The sequence below is a fragment of the Babylonia areolata genome, chromosome 25, assembly GCF_041734735.1.
Source record: "Babylonia areolata isolate BAREFJ2019XMU chromosome 25, ASM4173473v1, whole genome shotgun sequence".
Taxonomy (NCBI): Eukaryota; Metazoa; Mollusca; class Gastropoda; order Neogastropoda; family Buccinidae; genus Babylonia; species Babylonia areolata.
In genome coordinates, this window is record NC_134900.1 from 6,390,971 (window position 1) to 6,411,247 (window position 20,277).

Consider the following 20,277-nt stretch of genomic DNA (forward strand, 5'->3'; position numbering starts at 1 on the left):
TGTTTGTCTGACATCTTTCCACTCTTTATCAAGTCCATCCAATACTTGTGATTAAGTTATAACCAAAGATATCTGACCGCGGTTGCAATGTCTTTTCTTTTTCTTAAAAAAAAAATCTAAGTATATTTCTTTGATTTTTCGGTCCAAATTGGCAAGCCCGATTACACCCTGTGTGTGTGTGTGCGCGCGCGCGTGTGTGTGTGTATGTGTGTGTGTGTGCTTGCGCACGCCTAAAAACTTGAAACTTGCAATTCCGTAATTTCCTTCCATTAAAATGGTTCTTTTCTCCTTTATTTCAACGAAGAAAAAAATCGCCTACCTACACGAGAATGTTGGTGGAACAACAATCACTTCACGCAGTTGACCAAAGCTCCCAGCAAGACAGAAAACTAGGAAGGGAGGAGAGGAAAACAAAACGTCCGGACAGCTCCGTCAGGCCCACCACAGCCGTGCAGTGGAAACAGCAACAAGGACCGATCTCCCTTCCTCCATGCACACGTAACGCACGGATCAACGTGGAGAGCTAATCTGGCCAGGTATCGGAGTGACGGAGCTGCTTTCAGGTGGAGACCAACGTGTGAATTGAGCGGGCCGATTATATAGCATGGTGGCCCTGCCACGCGCGCCGCTATCTTGCACATTCTCTCTCTCTCCCTCTCTCTCTCTCATCCCATGTTTTTTGAAAAATTCCTCCCCCGATAAAATTACCCCCCGGGTCTCACTCATGACAGACATCATTTTTCATCAAGATTTTTTTTTCTAAACTGACAAGGAAAGTGTTGTGTCCACAAAGTGCCTGGAAATTTTAATGGTTTGCACCGCGCTGCTACTCTGGTTCACCTTGACTGAACGTCCGTGACAGTACATATACGCGCATGAGATCCAGTCTGAAAGAGCACGAATGCCGACCACTGAGCTGAAAAGATACTGTTGAGCTCTACTGATGCTGCCGATACAGACGTCAAAGAATCGGCCTGTCAACATTAATGATAGTGATTATCATAATAACTTATTGTTATGGAGCGTTATGATATAGTTAGAAGCAAGTTCTGACGCGCTTTACAAATCCAATACTTGAAATGAATCGAACAAACATCAGAATAAGATCACTTCTCTCATGCTGCCTTCCCGTCGGTTTGAGGAACAAAACCTAATGACGTTGTCCTTAAGAGTGACCACAACTCCATGCTGCAAGACATGGATTGGAAAATAAGAAACGAAACTATATGCTAATTGATGTAACACTGCCGCCGGCAAGACGTAGGGTGGTTTACTGATAATATTTCGGCCGCAGACTGGCTGCACCATGTATAATCTTGCCAAGATTCAGATCACTGACAATAACATAGAAGGCCAGAAGGCAGGAGGAACTACCGTTAATTGGTGCGCGCGCTTTGAAGCTCTGGCCTTTATTTTAATTTTTTTTTTTTTTTTTTTTTTTTTGGCAAGTGCAGCCTTAGAAAATAATGTTTTGACAAGAATTTACCAAAGTTAAAGGCAGCGTCTGAAAATACTTTACTGACAAGCCCCCACGCCATCGATATTTTAGCTACTACGGACAGTTTGACGGTATGTCCAAAAATTTATCCGCGGTGTCAATGTTAACGGGACAGCATTAAATCCCTCAACACCGGTTTGTCGTGACGAGTGAAGATGTTCGCCTTCACTTCAAGTACTACAAAGCGGCAGTGCAAGTTGCCGTGCCGCAGCGCGCGCGAGCTGCTACTGTTGGTACTCCGCGATTCACAAGTCGTGCCGCTGCTGCTGCCTGGTTTTCCTCAATGACTTTCCATTCCACTCTGCTTCAGGGCGGGAACACAGAAGGGGGGCACGTGTTTCACACTATTTCTGGGGACGGCGCCGAGTGAAATGGTTGTGTGAGAGAGAGAGAGAGAGTTGGCACTTGGGCATAGATACCTCTTTTCGATAACCTTCATTTTCAACAATAGAAAGGTAGACTAACACACACATACACATGTCTATATATATATATATAGTCAGACAGTAAGTTAGAAAAAGAGAGAAGCGTCAAAAACAATCTTGGTTTAATTATTTACCTTTGAAACTAGGCTTGATGTACACACATATATATATACTGAGATAGAGAGATACATATATATCAAAAGCCTACTTTTTAGAAAAAAAAAAATAAAAATAAACGCACACACTCAGGTTCGCAAGCGCATACAAAAATCATTCACACAAACATGCACGTCCTAAATGTCTCACACCACACGCACATGCTCAAGTCAAGCTGGTACAATCACAGCAGTTAGACAAGAGCATCAATATTGGTTTTTCGTTTAGTACTTAGCATCCACCATAAACAGTTAAACATGGCGTTTTCTCCTTTAATTGCGATGGTGTGTTATTTGCTGTCAACATACTGTCCATCGTGCATCATAATATCGTATTACAGGCTCCAGATGGCTCCACGATTCGCTGTGCTTTAAACAGGTATATCACACAAACGTTATCGTAACTTCTTGAATAATCAAAAAAGAAACAACAACAACAAAAATGCGCTTTTTGCTGAAAATAAATAAAACCAGATAAAACGAAATAATCTCTGCTGTACAAAGAATGGAGCTAAATTTGACTCGGAATGCAAGGACTGATGGCGACAGCGGGCTTACTGTCAGCACTGGTAACAAGAGTAAGTTTGAGGGATGTTTGCTGTAAGCTTCCTAAGCAAGCAAATCCCTCGAATAAAAGTTAGACTGAGAGCAGAACCCCCCCAAAAAGAAGGTGGAATCCAGATGATGGTAATATAGGTACATTTCACGAATTATAAGCTACAACTATACAAGCTGGAAATCCTTACGACGCCAAAGAATCCGATGAAGGCAATTGTGGCAGACTTTTCCAACAGTAGGCCAGAGGCTGGAAATCCATGCGTCTGCCAGAACCTTGTGTTGTTATGTCTTCTTTATCTTGCAGGAAGTATCGGTTGATTCACAATCGGTGCCAGGACATAAAACGCGTACCCTTTTAGTTTTATCCACAGACATAAAAACCAGCATGAATGGCTAAAAGCATTCCGCCCATCTCACCTTTTCCCTCTCTTACTTCTTCGCTCTCTGCCCTGGAAGGGTGAAATGGGAGGGAGATCCAGATGACTTCTTCATGTCCCAGAATTTCGTATGCACACACACACACACACTGACACACGCGCACGCACGCATACACTTCTACGCGCTTGCGCGCACGTGTCAAACGGAGTTTGTGAAATAACATTAGAGGCGCAATCAGTTCTGTCTACGTAAGCGTTCGTGTTTCCCTTTCAGTTCTGGCGAAAATACGTAAACACGTGTACAACACAAACGTCTGTTGACAGGTGTTGGTCACAGTTCTCATGACATCGCCTAAATATCAGTTGTAACCACTGAGAAAAAAAAAACACAGAACAATTGTTGGAGGGAAGGAGGGGGCGGGGGGAAGTTGGGTGGGGGCATTCCTCAGTTTTTCGTTTTAAGCTGAGAACCGCATGCTCTCGTATGGAATTTTCACCAGGAAACGTCCAGACCATTAACACAATTTCTGCTGAAAAAGACCTGCTTTTAAACGTGCATGTACGCGAGGTTCTCTGTTATACACTCGCATCAACTCTTTGAGCCATTTTCCGTCACCAAGGAAACGTCCTTGACCTTCAGATAATGCATGAGAATCTGTCTGCATGCAGACAGAAAGCAGACCGCTGGCTCCTGGCCGTCTGCTAACCTTTGCTGTGCCCTCAGTTTCATCAAGAGGAGGGGCGGGGAGGAGTACAAAAAATGGCTTTCCAACAATTCTGCTCTCTCGACCTAATCACGGACCGGAGGGGCCTGGACGTTTCTAAAACTGTTTCCAGACGAACGACGGGAGGGGTAATGGTGGTGGTGGTGACAATGATGATGACGACGATGATGGTGGATGACGATGAAGTACACTGACAAATGAATGAACGAACGAATAAAGGAATATCAGGAGAGAACTTGATGGATATAGAAATCTTTACCTTCAACAACAACATCAACAAAAGGCACAAACGGACTCACTCACTATATATGTTTCAACTTTGAGTAAATTTTTTCTTTTCTTTTCTTTTCGTTCTTTCTTCTTTTTTTCCATTATTTTTTCTTGATTTTCTTTTTCCGTCGTTTATAGCCCAGTCCCCCGCACGAGGCCATCAGGATAGAAAAGATTACTAGCAGGAACAGGAAGGTCATGATCTAAATAGAAAAAAAAAATATGTATAAAGAAAAAGGCTTGTTTCGTGCATTTTATTACACAAGGAAAGAGAGAAAAAATCTGAAGTGAATACAAGTATACGATAAACAATGATTTATGAGCCAACAAAAAGTGAATGTAAGACGGACAACTTGTTATCTGATGCTGCGTCCAGCATGGTATAAATTTGACATTTTTACACAGGATATCAGCGGATTGGTATCAAATTTTATGTGGGAAGCGCTTGCTTTTTACCGATAGGGTATCATTTCAGCAAAGAAGAATTTTCTACAGATTTCGTCGCATCTTAAATCACAAACGGTAAGCTTAAGAAAGAATAAAATGTCTGAACTCTAGATCCCGCATGCACTCTCTCTGGACATGTTCGACTCGATTTCTGTAAAATTCGGCCCCTGCTCTCCCCCGACGCAATGGTGAGGGAGGAGGGGAGGGGACGTGGGGGTGGGGGTGGGGGAGGGGTAAAGCTGAGAAAATGTGCTTCATTTTGTAGAATGCATTACTCACCACAAAGAAACGCGCTAAGAATTTCATGCTCTTTTTCTAATGATCTCGGGATAAGCGGCGTGAAATTCATTCGTGGTAAGACATAACATGACATGACTTTCAGCTCCAGTTTCATGGTGGCCGGCGTCAAGGCGTGCGGACTGATTCAGTCACATTATACACTGCGGCATCACATCTGCTTTAAAAAGAAAGAGGGGAGGGGGGAGGGGGGTGGCAAATGCCTGACCTATGAATAAGCCCACCTCTCTGGTCATGCCCCCAGAGCCTACCCTAAGTATGCATAAAACATTCACATAAAATGAAATAAAACATGCTCCAGGAAAAGACGGCTGCGTTTAGACGCCACACCGAAGAGAGCGGAAATGAAGAGGGGGGAGGGGCAAGCCAGAGAGGGGGGAGGGGCAAGCCAGAGAGGGGGATGGGGGCGAGGGGGGACGGGGAGGGGGATTGAAAGAAAAAGAGACTAGAGAGAGACTAAAACCCACAACTACAAGCAAACTAAGCATGACCCCCATTCCTCCAGCTCTCAACAGTTGTTGGTACTACGAAGCGCCCTAAAACCCCTGCATTGTTGTGCGACAAGCAGATAGCCCAGCGCCATTTGTCACTTTCTGCTGCTGACGGCGGAGCGAGCTGAAAAGGTCTGACACTTTGCGGGCCTACAGCCCGCAGCCCATTGAAGTGCGCTTAGTGTCATGTTGTGCACCCAGCCCCGCACTTAATCCTTTTCAAACGAGAGGTTAACGACTTGTGTCGGGCTCGGCACGCGAGGCTGGCAACACTCAAGAGGAGATTGAATATCGTGTTTACACCACGGGTCTGGTAAATATTTCCAAAACGCTGGGTACCCGTTTCCTCCTTCCTTTCTTCCCCCCTTCCCTTCCTTCATTTTGTTGTTTGCCCCTAAACCAACAGACACACTGCTAGGCTGGGGTTTCGTTAAAATGACATCGTGTATCTGTTTTCTTCTTCTTCTCGTTCATTAGATACAGTATCTGTTCTGACTACCCATAAGTTATGTTGCGTTTCAACAAATCTGGTTAACTTATACCTTTAGATTCCTACGAAAAGGATAACCTTGTTGTTATCATGCTTATCGTGGTAATAACACTGTCATGTGCTCTGCAATGGTTTGTTTTAAGTCATTTATAAACGACGAATAACGCAACAGCCCCCATTTTAAAACTCTGTTTGTTTTGATTTGCTGAGGCCATACGGTGTCTCTCAACACTTTCAAGAGGGGCCAGGACTGAAGAAGATGACCAGCTAATTTCTGCTCGCAATTTGTATTTTTTTGCATCGTGTACAGTGGATCGCGAGCATCTACTGTTATCGAAAAAAATGTAAATTTGTAAAAATTATAGGTAAAATTGTCTTTGTGCGTGCACATCTGTCTAACATACAAGCGTGTGAATGTGTGTGTATGTTAATGCGCGCGCGCGTGTTTTTCATTTTATGTATGTATATATATATATATATATATATATATATGTGTGTGTGTGTGTGTGTGTGTGTGTGTGTGTGTGTGTACTTAAATTTCAGTATGTGACAAACGATACCTGCTGATATAACATGACCTCACTAATCCGGTGTCCACATCAGTGTCACCTCCAGCTAATGAATGTCTTCTGTCACAGCAGTGCATCAGCATGACTCTGCACCGTTCAGGAATGGGTCGTTTGGAACTGGACTGTCTGAAGTGAAGTGGACCCTTTAACAGTGATGAATGTATTCATTCCCCCATCCTTCCCCCCATCTCTCTCTCTCTCTCTCTGTGATCTATATTTACATATCAACTTCAAATCGTCAGCTGGGAATGCCAATGAGATGTTTTCCACTGAAGAAGTATGACCGACCAGTGCTGGTTTTAACAGTCGTTGTTGAAAAGCGGGGTTGTGTTGTCTTTAAATTGTTCATATTGTGATTAAAGCGTCTTTTGCCTTTTAAGTAACACAGCCAATATATCAACCCCGCGTTACGTCATATCCATTCGCTGAATTCTTTTTGCTTGGCCTTTCATTCTGCGGTGTGTGTACAAAGCTGTACATGGAGACTTCTGGTTTGCAACGTATGGGTGTGTTTCCACGCGGTGATAACCTCCTAAAAGACCCTGAAACTGAAAACTAAGACACTGATGTAAGACTTCTCCTCCTCCCACCTCTCCCTCTTGTTCTGAAAGACTAGTGTCACATAATAATACTTTACCTGAGACTTGATCTGCGCTTTTGGTATCTATGTTCATAACAACAGTCACTCAAACACTGGCCAGATGAATGACTTGTGTCGAGAAAAAGAAATGCATGTAAGCGTCGGTCGAGATGCGGGAATGAGGAAAATGATGTGCTGAAAGTTACAGGTGCAATGGGTGGTTTGCACTCCACAGCCCTCACGGAAAAACTACATAGTCTGTAGCTCTCTGTAGTTCACCGAGGTGGGGGTAGGGTGGGGTGAGGTTTCACTTGAACGTAACAGAAAATCGGGTTTTGCTGTAAATGGAAACCAACTGATCTCAGTCGTTAGTAGCTGAGCAGTAAATCTATTTTGGACACTGAAACGTCTGTGCAGTCCTAGCTTACAAATATAAATAAGGACGTGAGCAATTCCACAATTAAATGATCCAGCAAGTTTGGTAAAGGCAGAACTAAAACGTCCACACACCTGAGAGAGACAAAGAAGCAGAAAAATAAAAGGCGACATAACAACGAATAGTCAGACTTTCAATGAGATGTTGCATGTATATGCTATTTTCAATGTCTCTTGAATGATACTTGCTTGGCAAAAAACATTAAAAAAAGTAAACTTAACGGTAATTTTACTCTAAAACGGAAAGCAAAGTAAATAAACATAATAACATGTTTCGTCTGACGCCTATTTTCATTTTGTAATCCATGAGGAAATGGCAGGGGATTATAATCATGCAATGTTTAAAAAAAAAAAAAAGCCCACATTTTCGCATATATTTGGCAGTAACAAAAAAAGAGGGGTGTGCGGGGAGATAGAAAGAAAAACAGACGTGGGGCTGATGACTGACAGAACTTTGAAAAAAATGTTTCATTTACAAGAATGTCAGGTGTAACAGACCCCCCCTTCCCTCCCTCTCTCTCCACCCCTTCGCTCTCGTTCTCTCTCTCTCTCCCTCCACCCCATTCTCTCTCTCTCTCTCCCTCCCTCCACCCCATTCTCTCTCTCCCTCCCTCCACCCCATTCTCTCTCTCTCTCTCTCTTCCTCCCTCCACCCCATTCTCTCTCTCCCTTCCTCCCTCCCTCCACCCCATTCTCTCTCTCTCTCCCTCCCTCCCTCCACCCCATTCTCTTTCTCTCTCCCTCCCTCCCTCCACCCCACTCTATCTCTCTCTCTCCCTCCCTCCCTCCCATTCTCTCTCTCTCTCCACCCCATTCTCTCTCTCTCTCTCTCCCTCCCTCCACCCCATTCTCTCTCTCCACCCCATTCTCTCTCTATCTCCCTCCCTCCCTCCACCCCATTCTCTCTCTCCCTCCACCCCATTCTCTCTCTCTCTCTCCCTCCCTCCACCCCCTTCGCTCTCTCTCTCTCTTTCAGAACTCTTGACGTCTTCTGGCTCTTCTCTCCAGCAACCCCACCAAAGAGAAACCCAACTTCCTTCATATCAGGGGAAAAAATGAACGCGACACGTATAATAAATAGTATGTCAAAGACCTGACCTGCACTGGTGTATCACTATCTGCTGTCATCAAGACAGTTACTCGACAATAAAAGCTAACTGATGGCTTGTGTCAGCAAAGCGTGCCGTGCGGGGAGGGGAAGGAGGTGGTGGGGATTGGGGGAAGGAGGCATAAGCGCGCGTGAGAGAACGAGAGAGAGAACGAGAGAGAGAGAGAGAGGACGAGAGAGAGAGAGAGAACGAGAGAGAGAGAGAGAGGACGAGAGAGAGAGAGAGAGAACGAGAGAGATATAGATAGTAGGTGTGGAGAGATGAGGCGGCTGGGAAGACAGGTTGGAGGATGGACAGGTACTATGTGGACTACAAGCACTTGCTGTAACGTTTAGTACTTTGAGAAAGAGAAGAAAAGCAAAGAGAATTGAAAAAAGTTGTTTTACTTATCTCGTAACATCTTTAGACACTAAACTTGACTGAGTTCCTTGCGTGAATCGTTCATGCCCAAAGAGCTTTCTCGTATTCTGAAAAAAAAAAATCGCTCTTTTATCTCCTAATTATTTCATAGATTATTAATAGTCCAATGTTGCAAAAAGGACTGCTTTAATATTCGAATCGCTCTCTCTCTCTCTCTCTCTCTCTCTCTCTCTCTATATATATATATATATATATATATATATATATATATATATATATATATATATAACAAATAACCCCAACAGCAACAAAAACAGGGACGTGGACAACGAAGTTCTGTTCCAGAATAACGTGATTTCTAACGCGGACCATAAATCAACGATCTGAAGAATTGTAATTCCGACTCCGGACACGAACTACCAGTGCGTCCCGGAAACCCCACTGCAAAGCACCTTTTTCAGTAAACAAAACCGCCCCGTTCGTTCTAAACAGACCGTCAGTTACATGTAAACAAAGTACGTTAACCAAAACTGTCTGCGGTGTTCAAGCAGTTGACAAACGACGGAAACTGCCAGAACAGGAGCTGACTGCAGACGTTATTCCAAGTCTGATGGATACTGTCTTCACAAGATGTCGCTTCCCACGACTGTTGCCCCAACACAGACTGTTTACAACACCACTGAATCCACTTAAGATCCAAACGCAAAACAACCAGCGACTGACATACTTTCAAGTTGGAAGAAGGGAGGGTACACGAAGGTCTCAACATCTGTGCTGTTTACCACCGCTGGTTTAGCAGTGATGGGTTTTCTGACATAGTGCTTCTGGTTTTGTTGCGGTGGAAGTGAAGTGGATGCACATTTCACAGAGTCGCGTCTTACCACCTCGCAAATTGCCTGAAAACGTTTTGTACATTCCTCACAGTGTTGGCAATACGTGCAATGATCGGGGTTCCGTTTCATAAACAGACGCGGGCCATTATTTTCCATTCAACTGCCAAAAAAATCCAGAGCTAGGCACCATTTTCACCACTTTGATGTCGAGACGCCGCTCCTACAGAAATGGACGTAGCTGGTAATTTAAAAAGTTTGATAGAAGTGACGAACTTGATATGGAAGTGGTGTAGGGCAGGGTGGTTTTACCGTAGGATATCAGGGAGGGAGGGAGGGAGGGAATGAGAGACAACGAGAGAGAGAAGATGATGGGAAGAAGAGACAGAAAGAGAAAAAGAGAGACAAACAGAGACAGAGATCTGACGTTGCTTGCAGTCCAAACTACAGCACAGGGTCTTATCAGAACTGAACTGCCTTACCAATTTTTTAAAAAGTGTTAAACACAACAGTGTCACGCACGGACACAAAAAAATCATGTGAAAAAATCACAGTTAAAGATATTCACATAGATATAATTTTGTTTATATATATATATATATATATATATATATATATATATATATATATATGTGTGTGTGTGTGTGTGTGTGTGTGTGTGTGTGTGTGTGTGTGTGTGTGTGTGTACATTATCTTAACCATTTGGTTGCTCAAGGCAAATAAAACTAGGCTGTGGTGAGGACATCAGCCCTCCCGCTTATCATCCCAAGATTGCAACAAAAATAAATCGCCAAAAAAGGATTAAAAACCAACTTCAATTCCAACAGAAATAAATAAAAAGACCATACAGGCAAGTAACACTGAAGAATGGACAGCTAGTGCCCATTCCAGTGTTTACAATATCACTGCCCAATCACCAGATCAACACAGCACAGATAGTACACCACAGACTGCGGATAACAGAGAAACAAGCGCCAAGGCTTGCTGAAAAGGGGGGAATGGACTGGGAAGGCAAACGAGCAGACAATAGTGAACGAAGTAAAATGGTAAATAAAACAGACAGCAATTTAAAAGAGGAATTTTCTAGCACGGAATTTCCTTAAGGTGGGGTTGCTATTTATACTGATTTATACTGAAAGACCCCCAGCATCCCACAAAGAAGAGAGCGCGAGAGAGACGGAGAGAGTGAGAGGCAAATAAATAGCGAGAGAGAGGGGGGGGGGAGTGAGAGAGATGGAGAGAGAGAAGAGAGAGAGAGAGAGATGGGGACAGAAGGAATGGGAGACAGACAGACAGAAAGACACAGACACAGAGAGAGAACACTGAACACTGAAATGTTTAATGTCATTAGCTGAAAAGCTCTAGTGACATAGTAGGTACTAATCAGAACAAAATGGTGTAAAACAGATAAAATGGAACAGAAAAGAAAAACAAAAACAAAAAAAACAGAATTGAAACAACATAAACTAATAAGAGATTTGCGACATTTTGGCACTTAGTCATTAGCTTAAAGTACATGCCTTTTTTTCAGTCGTTCGTCTCCAAGGTTTGGAACACAGAAAGCAAAGTACGAAAATATCATATAATAAATATTTACGCATGTAACTTTGATAGACATCATGAGAGAGAGAGAGAGAGAGAGAGAGAGAGAGAGTAAAACGCTTAAGTGTGTATGTAAAAAAGTAAATCACACGAATTTCACCAACTTAACTGAAGGGTCTCGGTCACCTCGAGATTTATGCCAACTACATGTAGTTGAAAAAGTGGGACTGGTCAGTCAGAAGAGGTTGAAGGAACAGTAACTATTTCCTTTCCTCTACCCTCAGAATCAGACATTCTCATACCTCTTCCCCACAGAGAGAAAGGGGAGGGAGGCGGGGAAGGGGCAAGGGGGGTGGAGTTCAAATAACAGGGAAGTAAACGAAAACCTGCGTGTGTTTGATCAAAGACCAATTAGAAATAATTATGATACACCACCAACTGTTTTCAATGCGCGCAACTCAAATGGCCCACCCACCAACACTTTACATAAATACAAGCAGACGGTTCTAGCCATTAAGAGCAAGAACAAGAAATCAAAATAAACATTGGTTTAGTTGGTCACATTACTGAAAAAACAGGTCAGTCAAAGTGTCAGCAATGGCGTTCATACGGACATCGATTATACTCCATGAAATCCCACCATGTGAGAACCTAGCATACAAAGCAGCTGACGGCGATGTGGACTCCACCGTAACCGCTCTCGCAAAGTGCCTGTCATTGACTTAAGTGCGTGAGCTAAGTGTCGGTGAATCATCTTTCACTTACACTTTGAGGATGGCAAACGTCTGTGACTTGAAAATGTTACTGTCTCTGTTGATACGGGTTTGCATCTGTCTACTTCGCCACTCCCGCCATCGGAAGTTGATCATGCTTGACGACGGGCGCAATAGCCGAGTGGTTAAAGCGTTGGACTGTCTATCTGAGGGTCCCGGGTTCGAATTACGGTGACGGCGCCAGGTGGGTAAAGGGTGGAGATTTTTACGATCTCCCAGGTCAACATATGTGCAGACCTCCTAGTGCCTGAACCCCCTTCGTGTGTATATGCAAGCAGAAGATCAAATACGCACGTTAAAGATCCTGTAATCCATGTCAGCGTTCGGTTGGTTATTGAAACAAGAACATACCCAGCATGCACACCCCCGAAAACGGAGTATGGCTGCCTACATGGCGGGGTAAAAACGGTCATACACGTGAAAGCCCACTCGTGTGCATACGAGTGAACGCAGAAGAAGAAGAAGATCATGCTTGACTGATGGTTCTGCTCTAAACAGCACGCCCTTTCTATCAAGAAGCAGCTCTCCTGCAGAGGTGTATTTCAAAATAGAAACTTCTGTTTGTCTTCCCTGTCACCTTTCGTCAAGTTTTTCATTTCATGGCTAAAGAGCGAAGGAGGGACGGGGATGGCGAGAGAGAGAGAAAGAGACTGTGACAGAGAGAGAGAGAGAGAGAGAGAGAGAGAGAGAGAGAGAGACAGAGACACAGAGAGAGAGAGAGACTGTGACACAGAGAGAGAGAGAGAGAGAGACTGTGACAGAGAGAGAGAGACTGTGACAGAGACAGAGACACAGAGAGAGAGAGAGAGACTGTGACACAGAGAGAGAGAGAGAGAGAGAGAGAGAGTATCCGCCTATAGAACAATAAATATGTCCGGGAAATAGCGACATGTAGCTTGTGCACTAGAACACCCACCAGATAAGCAAAGAGATACAGTAACAATGTACCATCAATGTACCATCTTTCTCGGCAAGCGTGCCACACTTCACTCCATTTTTCATAATCAGTGAGAGCAGCTGAGGTGTCAGCTGCTGTGACTACTTGGTAACCGAACGCCTTTTATCTTTCTCCAACCCTGTCCGTTCTCTTTGCCGCGATACCCATCATCTTGTCTTTTCACCCTTCTGATCGTCCGGGTTCTGTACAGAAAACAATCTCCCGTGGTTTTCTGGGGTCTTGGTTCTTTTTACCAAAGCGACAGAGAAACAGAGACAAGACACAAAAACTGAGACAGAGACAGACAGACAGTGTGTGTGTGTGTGTGTGTGTGTGTGTGTGTGTGTGTGTGTGTGTGTGTGTGTGAGTGTGTGTGTATATATATATATGTGTGTGTGTGTGTGTGTGTGTGTGTGTGTGTGTGTGTGTGTGTGTGTGTGTGTGTGTGTGTGAATGAGGGAGAGAGCGAGCAAAACGAATGTGTTCTTTGCTGGCAAGATCACACAGATGATAGACCAAGACTCCATCCAACCAGTGAGACAGAGACAAAAATAAAGGACTGACAAACAGAGAGAGAAAGGGATGAGAAGGAGGGAGGGAAGGGAAAGAGAAAGAGAAAGAGAGAGAGAGAGAGAGAGAGAGAGAGAGAGAGAGAGAGAGAGAGAAAAGGGGAAGGATTGGGGAGAGAAGGGGGGAAGGAGAAAATGATCCAAGCTGATGGGTTCCTCGCAGACAAGATGAAGGAAGTGATACGCCCAGTCATCTCCTCCCCTCTCCTCTGTGTAGTCTTTTACCTGTGATTGATCTGACGTGCTGTCTGCTGTACCTGGCCTGACTGGTTACTTACAGTTTTATATCTCCATTTCTCACTTATCTTGTGTTGTATTCCCTTTTGTCACCATATAACCACTGTGACTGTATGAAGTTTCTTATTCGACTTATACATTGAAAACAAGAGGCATGGCCTTCAAGACTCACTTGTGATACGTGCTTTATTCATCAAAGGTATCACGAGGGGGAACAAACTGAAAAATCGTCAAAATGTGTTCTGTATCAAATATCTATATCAATAAGCTTGGGAGAGAAAAAAAAGGGCACGCGTGTGGGATCGAACCATGCATGATCAGTTCGGAAGCAAGTAGACTTATCCACCACACTGCTGTGGCGCATCTGACATCAATGGGTTTTTTTCTTTTTCTTTTTAATATTCGATTATTTAAGACATCTGTACTGAGGGTAATAACACCATTCAAATCATGTTTCTTTTTCTTTTTAATATATCGATTATTTAAGACATTCTTTTAATCGGTGGTAAAGGAGAATTTTCAATCACAATATCCTTCCACTTGAGGCTTGTGATCCAAACGGTCATGACCTGTTTTACACACGCTTTGAAATGTGCAGTTCTGATCCGATGTTCTGATTCCTTTTGTTGAAATACTCTCATTTCCTTTACCTTGCTTGAAACACGTTCCGTCTTCTCTCTCTCTCTCTCCTTTCCCCACCTTTGCTATCAGACACGCGTCAGAGAGAAAATGAACTGATTGATGGGAATCACGTTCTGTGATGAACGGGGTGGTAATTATGGTGATATCTAACTGTATTTTTCCTGTCTCGATATATTGTTTACTATCTTCACACACACACACACACACACACACACACAGAGATGAGGGCAGTTTGAGGTCGGAAAGAAGAAACAGGATGTATGAGAGGCAGCGAGAGAGAGAGAAAGGGGTTGAGGTTGGAGGATCCGGTCTAATTTGTTCCTGTCTGTCAAGATCTGGATGGTGGTTCACCTAGACTTTATACCATCTCTCCCTCTCCTCCTCCTGTCCTCACCCTTTCAGACTCCCTCCCCCTCCCCCGATCCCCCCATTTTTTTTCTGCAAAACCGTGCCTTTGACTATACCCATGTACCGCCCATTATAATTAGCTCACAGTGACTGAAAGCATTTGATCTCGATCTCTCGCCCTTTGGTTCCTTCGTCACCACTCTCTAGGGTAGAAACTCAAGATCTTTTCATCAAAGAGCCAGACAGATTGTGTGAGGGTATAAAAGAAGTTACAAATGAAAGAGAAAGTGGGGGTGAAGGGGATGCGATTAAGAAAACCGTGGTATGACTATCAGTGTTTCAAATAGACTTTAAACATTTTGCTTTTCAAACAACTAAAATAGAAAAAAACACCTCACGAATCATGGAAACATAAGCTGAAGATATATACATACATACATATATGCATATCGTTCTTAATGAATAAAGAATGCATCTTGCAATGCCCAGCCAAAGAAAGGCCTTCACATGGTGAGCAAAAATGTATCACAGCAATAACGATAATCAAAGAAATAGGTGTTCAAGTCGATTGTTCTGCCAACTAATTGAAAAACAAAAACAAAACAAAAACCGAACTCACCACTGTCGAGTGTCATTCACCTCACCGATGTATCTTGGGCAAGTGCTGCATGTCGTTTTCTTAAAAAAACAACAACAACAAAAACAAAACACACACACACACACACACAAAAGAGAAAAAAAAGGACAGAAAAAAGAAAAAAATACTGACTATGGGTCTCCTCCAACGCCTGACTTGACGGCGACCCGACACTGGTGGCAGCTTGTGGGACGCTAACATTCAGTCTGCAACAGAACGAAGTCTGGAGTTTGGTCTGGCTGTTCCTGGATATAGCAGCACGAGTGTTGTGAGAGTTAAGCCATTGAGAGTCAACGGCGGATTGTACATCAATCCAAAAAAGCCAGTTACACCATTAACGATGTCATTCATCTTAAAGGCAAACAGTGCAACGCTGCCGTCAGTACAGACCCTTTACTGTCGCTTAGTACTTCACACGTGAGAGACAAACGTTTACCATACACTTCACTTACTCTTTGAAGTGTGCAGACGTCTGATTACATGTTATCCCTTCTGTTGAAACGGTTTTCCGACCTCCAGTTCCCTCGTCTGGTTTGAAAATCTCTCTGCCACCAGACATGTGACGGACAAAATTAACATGACTGATGTGTTTCTCGCGCACGTTTTAAATGGCATACACCCTTCTGTGATGAACGAGGAGGCAGTTATTCAGACTGTAAAACGTGGAGTTTTGATCGCCTGTACTTTTCCTACGTTGATCTATCGTTTCCAGTCATGAGAAAAGGGGGGAGAAGGTGACAGAGAATGGGGGTGGGAGATGACGGTAGAGGGCTGGGAGGTAGAGGATTTGCTTCTTGTCGTAGATCATTCATGAAGTGCTCTCGTTATGTTCTCTGCACCAAACCGCACTTGAGTACGAAGCTTTCAGTCATGCTCAAGCGTTCTGCGTCTAACACCCAGTGCAGTTTTCTTGTTGCTATTAACTGTCCCCTTACGGTGAATTACGAGATTATATTTGGAACCATTCCCATTCCACGCAAACACACACGCACACAGACACACGCACATTCACACACACACATGCACACCAACTCACCTTTTTTATGCAACATATGGGGACTGTAATTTCAGAAAATGCAAACCCATACTTTAAAATCAGGTTCTCAGACTGAGCCGGAGGCATTTTGAACATGTATAGTAATCTGCGAAATGATTAGCTACAAGAAAGAAAGTCAAATCAGCACTTACATTATTCGGCTTTTCACCTCTCCAGGAGTATAGACCGCCAACAAGAGACCTCCACAGCTTTCTACCCTGTGCCTTTGCCTCCACCTGGCTTTAGGTATGGCCCATCTTCTTGGTGTCTACCTGGAGGTCTCTTCACCAGGTGTTTCTCTGTCTGTCCCTCTTTCTCTTCCCTTGGGGGTTCCATGCCAGGGCCTGTCTGGCGATGCTTGACTGGTTTTCGTAGCGTGTGCCCGCTCCATCCTCACCCTAAAGTCAAATCATGTATGGACAAAATATGCAATGACAGAATGCTAAAACAAATGGGCAAATCCAAATATTAGCACGTCTTTTTTATGACTGGAATTTCAATGAGGAAATCAAACCTTTTTACTTGTGAGTTTGACATCACAACAATTAAATACACGCCTGGTCAACCCCTTCATTATCTGTTGTACAAACTACAGGTGGTAAACAGCAGGTGGGAAGCATGAACGTTCTTGCCACCATCTGCCACAGGGAACCCTGTCCACCCTCTCCCCTGCTGCAAGCTCAATGCACTAAAACCTCCAAAACATAAAGGCTCGTGAAAACAAATTATTACACATTTCACAGTTAACGATTTGACAAACACTTTCTGTTTCACTTACCAAACTTTGAGATTATTAGTTACGAAAAGCTTATGTTTGAAAATTAGGAGTTTCCCTCTCTCTCTGTTCCCCAAATATACATAAAAAATATTCGTAAATGTATGATATATCAGCAGATGTACATGAATCTTGTCTGGTTATGCCTTGACTAACATTGTATAATCTATTCTTTTTATCTGAATGAAATCTGGCAATCGTAAAATATTTGTGTTATTTGGCTTCTCGTATTTCTATTTTACAAACCACCCAGTCTAACACATATTGACAGACTGGCCGACAGACCCACTAACAGACAAACTAATGAACAGGCAGATATACAAAGGTATATGTACGCATACACATGCACGCAAATACGTGGAAAGGATTACAGAAAGGAGAAAAGACAGAGTTAAAGACAAACAGCAAGACACAAAGCGTACATAACCTTCACTGTGAACACGTGCACAAAGCAGAAGTGGCGAGCGGCCTGGAAACCATGAGGAAACGTCAAGAGCTGCCACACGCCCCTCACCCCGCGCCACACGAGGCCGTACACTGATACCGTTGACAATGGTATCACTGGCATTACTCACAAGTCATAACTCTTCACAAAACTCTCTCACTGTCAGCATACTTGTCGCCCTTGGGTGCCCGTTTGAACCGTGGCGGGGGCAATAGCGTTCTGCAGGTGCTCTTCACCTCGCACTACAAACGACCTGTGAGAAAACGGACGGTGCTAGGTGCCCTGAGTGACAGAAGCATGTGTGTGATCTTTACAAAGGGAGAGATGAAAGTCTACACTGCTTACATCTGCCATTTCCTCGGGCGCCCGATTCCGATGCGAGATTCGTTCTGTTTTGCAACATGGTGAAGTTGTAGTGTGTTCAAACAACGTTTGATTGCAGTGCAGAATGCACAATACACCTGGTTCCAAAGCTGGAGAAGATTCGTTCGTTTATTCATTTATAGTCTGTTCATCTAAGATGATGATATCAGAATGAAAATAAATGATATTATTATTATTATTATTATTATTATTTGGATTATTATCATTCCTATCGTAATGATGATTGCTAGTATTAATTAGAAATCGACATTTCTGTATATTCGAATAAAAATGGGGGGCGGTTGAGGGGGAGGAGACTAAGAAAGGAAGAAAGAGAGACAGACAGACAGAGACAGACAGATAGACAGACACAGAGAGAGAACAGAATGTGGAAAAGATAGAGTACAAAATCTAAAATGGAGAGGGTGAGTGTCAGCGATTGGAGAAAGAAAAAGCATAATATTGGAAGGGTCTGTGTGAGAAGCGGGTCGGGGGAAGCGGGATTAAGACCAAAAAAAATTATCAATAACCAAATATTGTATGCACTGCTGCTGTAGATTATTATTTGAAAAGAGGTTCATGTGGGGACCTACAATAAACAACCAACTGGACTATTTAACACATAACTAGCTTCCTTTAATAAAGAACAGTTTGAAATATATAACTTTTTCCAAAAAATGTTAACATTTGAAACTGGTAACACGTGTTCCGTAATTTCTGGAGGCCAAAAAGGGACTTCAAAGAGCCAAGTCTGTGTGCTGACCACACAACCCCCTCCCCTTCTCTCTCTCTCTCTATATATATATAATTATATATATATACGTGTGTGTGTGTGTGTGTGTGTGTGCGTAAACAATCGTAGCCGTAATATAAATCTTCGAGCTAGATGTGTCAGCCTAATAAGCGAAATAAGCATTTTTATACCCGAACTGTAAGTTGAGAAGACAAATCAGCGGTGTTCTGCTGCCAAATTCTCTGCACTTCTGGTGGCATTGATTAAATTACCTTTGGCAAAATGTTCATATTAGGCTGTGTTGATTCCAGATCAATGCTTTAAGCCCAAGAATTAACCAAAGACCTCAAATTATGTTCGAAAGTAACTATTTGCGAACAGCAATCACTTTCCGTTGGGTACCACCCCATTGTTCAGTTAACTCCAAAAGCAAAAGTTGACTGGGCAGCAAAAAAGGCGATCCAGTGTTCAGGATTTGGAAATGCATATTTTCCACAATTATTGCAAGAAGTGTATGCCTGGATGAAATTTCAAAGTAGTCTGGAGAAATACTGAAATAATATGATTTCTAAAACTGGCACTATCTCAGCCAAAGAAAAAATAATCCTTATGCACAAATGGGAAACTGACTCTTAAAGACTTTTTCATATATAATGCATATGCTGACAGAAACTTGTTACTGAAATTATGTTCGTGTACTTTCAAAATCAAAGTACATGGTAATTCAAAGGGTTTTTTTCTTTCTTCAGTTTGCCAAATAATTCATATAAACTGCTTTGTCACCCGGTCTCCTTTCTGGTGGTAGTTTTACCGTTATTAAAGTGAAGAACAGCACCAAACACAAACAAATATACCTCCCTCCCCCCCCCCTCCTCTCTCTCTCTCTGTGAGACAGACGCAGGACGCAGGAGAGAGAGAGAGGGAGGCAGACACAGAGAGAGAGGGAGAGGGGGGAGAGAGAGAGAGAGAGAGAGAGTTTATTTTCAGTGCATTCCACTGCAAACCGCACCTCATCTTTGGTAGCAGCATCCGTCCAGCTTCACTGTTTACCTCTCTATGTAACGAGATAGATTTCTTTAGAAAGGCTGAGACTGGTTCTTGGATACAGAGACACAGACAGACAGTGAACCAGGAAGAAAGATGTGGAGGAGGACAGGGTGGTGGGGGGAGTGTGGGGTGAAGGGAGGGGAGGTGAGTGGTGGTGACGGAACGATCCAGTGTCTGTGCAGATAACGTTGACGCTGCAGCTACACAATCTGCTTGTGCTGACAGGAGACAGGACAAGTTAGGCAACAGGTGTGATAAACAGGGGAGGTGGGCCTGCAGCATCACTGATAAACAACATGACGTGTATCCACCGCCATGACTGCTAGTGCCGTTTACTCTCTCGGCGGGCGACTGCCTGTCTCACATCAGCGCACATGAAAATTCCTTGGCTGTTTCCGTGAGCCATATCAACAGACGTTTACGGCTTGGTCGAACTGTCAAAAATGTGGATTCTGGGCTTCTTAAAGTTTATTTCAATGGTTGTTAATTCATGGCCAGAAATTATCTGTTTAAAGGACTTTTTTTTTTCTTTCTTTTTTTCTTTTTTACTTCAAGGCCATTGCAATGTTCAAACTTT

At 43.3% G+C, this 20,277-nt stretch overlaps 1 protein-coding gene across 3 annotated transcripts in view; it reads right to left on the bottom strand.

The window, feature by feature from the left end:
* Positions 1-576, bottom strand: part of LOC143299642 (protein rolling stone-like) — a 39,138-nt gene extending 38,562 nt beyond the window's left edge. For 2 of the 3 annotated variants that reach the window (XR_013057549.1, XM_076612946.1), the window contains exon 1: positions 320-576. The gene's annotated coding sequence lies outside the window, so the exon portion shown is untranslated. The remainder of the gene's footprint in view (positions 1-319) is intronic. The other variant, XM_076612947.1, reaches the window with a different exon arrangement.
* Positions 577-20,277: the final 19,701 nt, after the last annotated feature.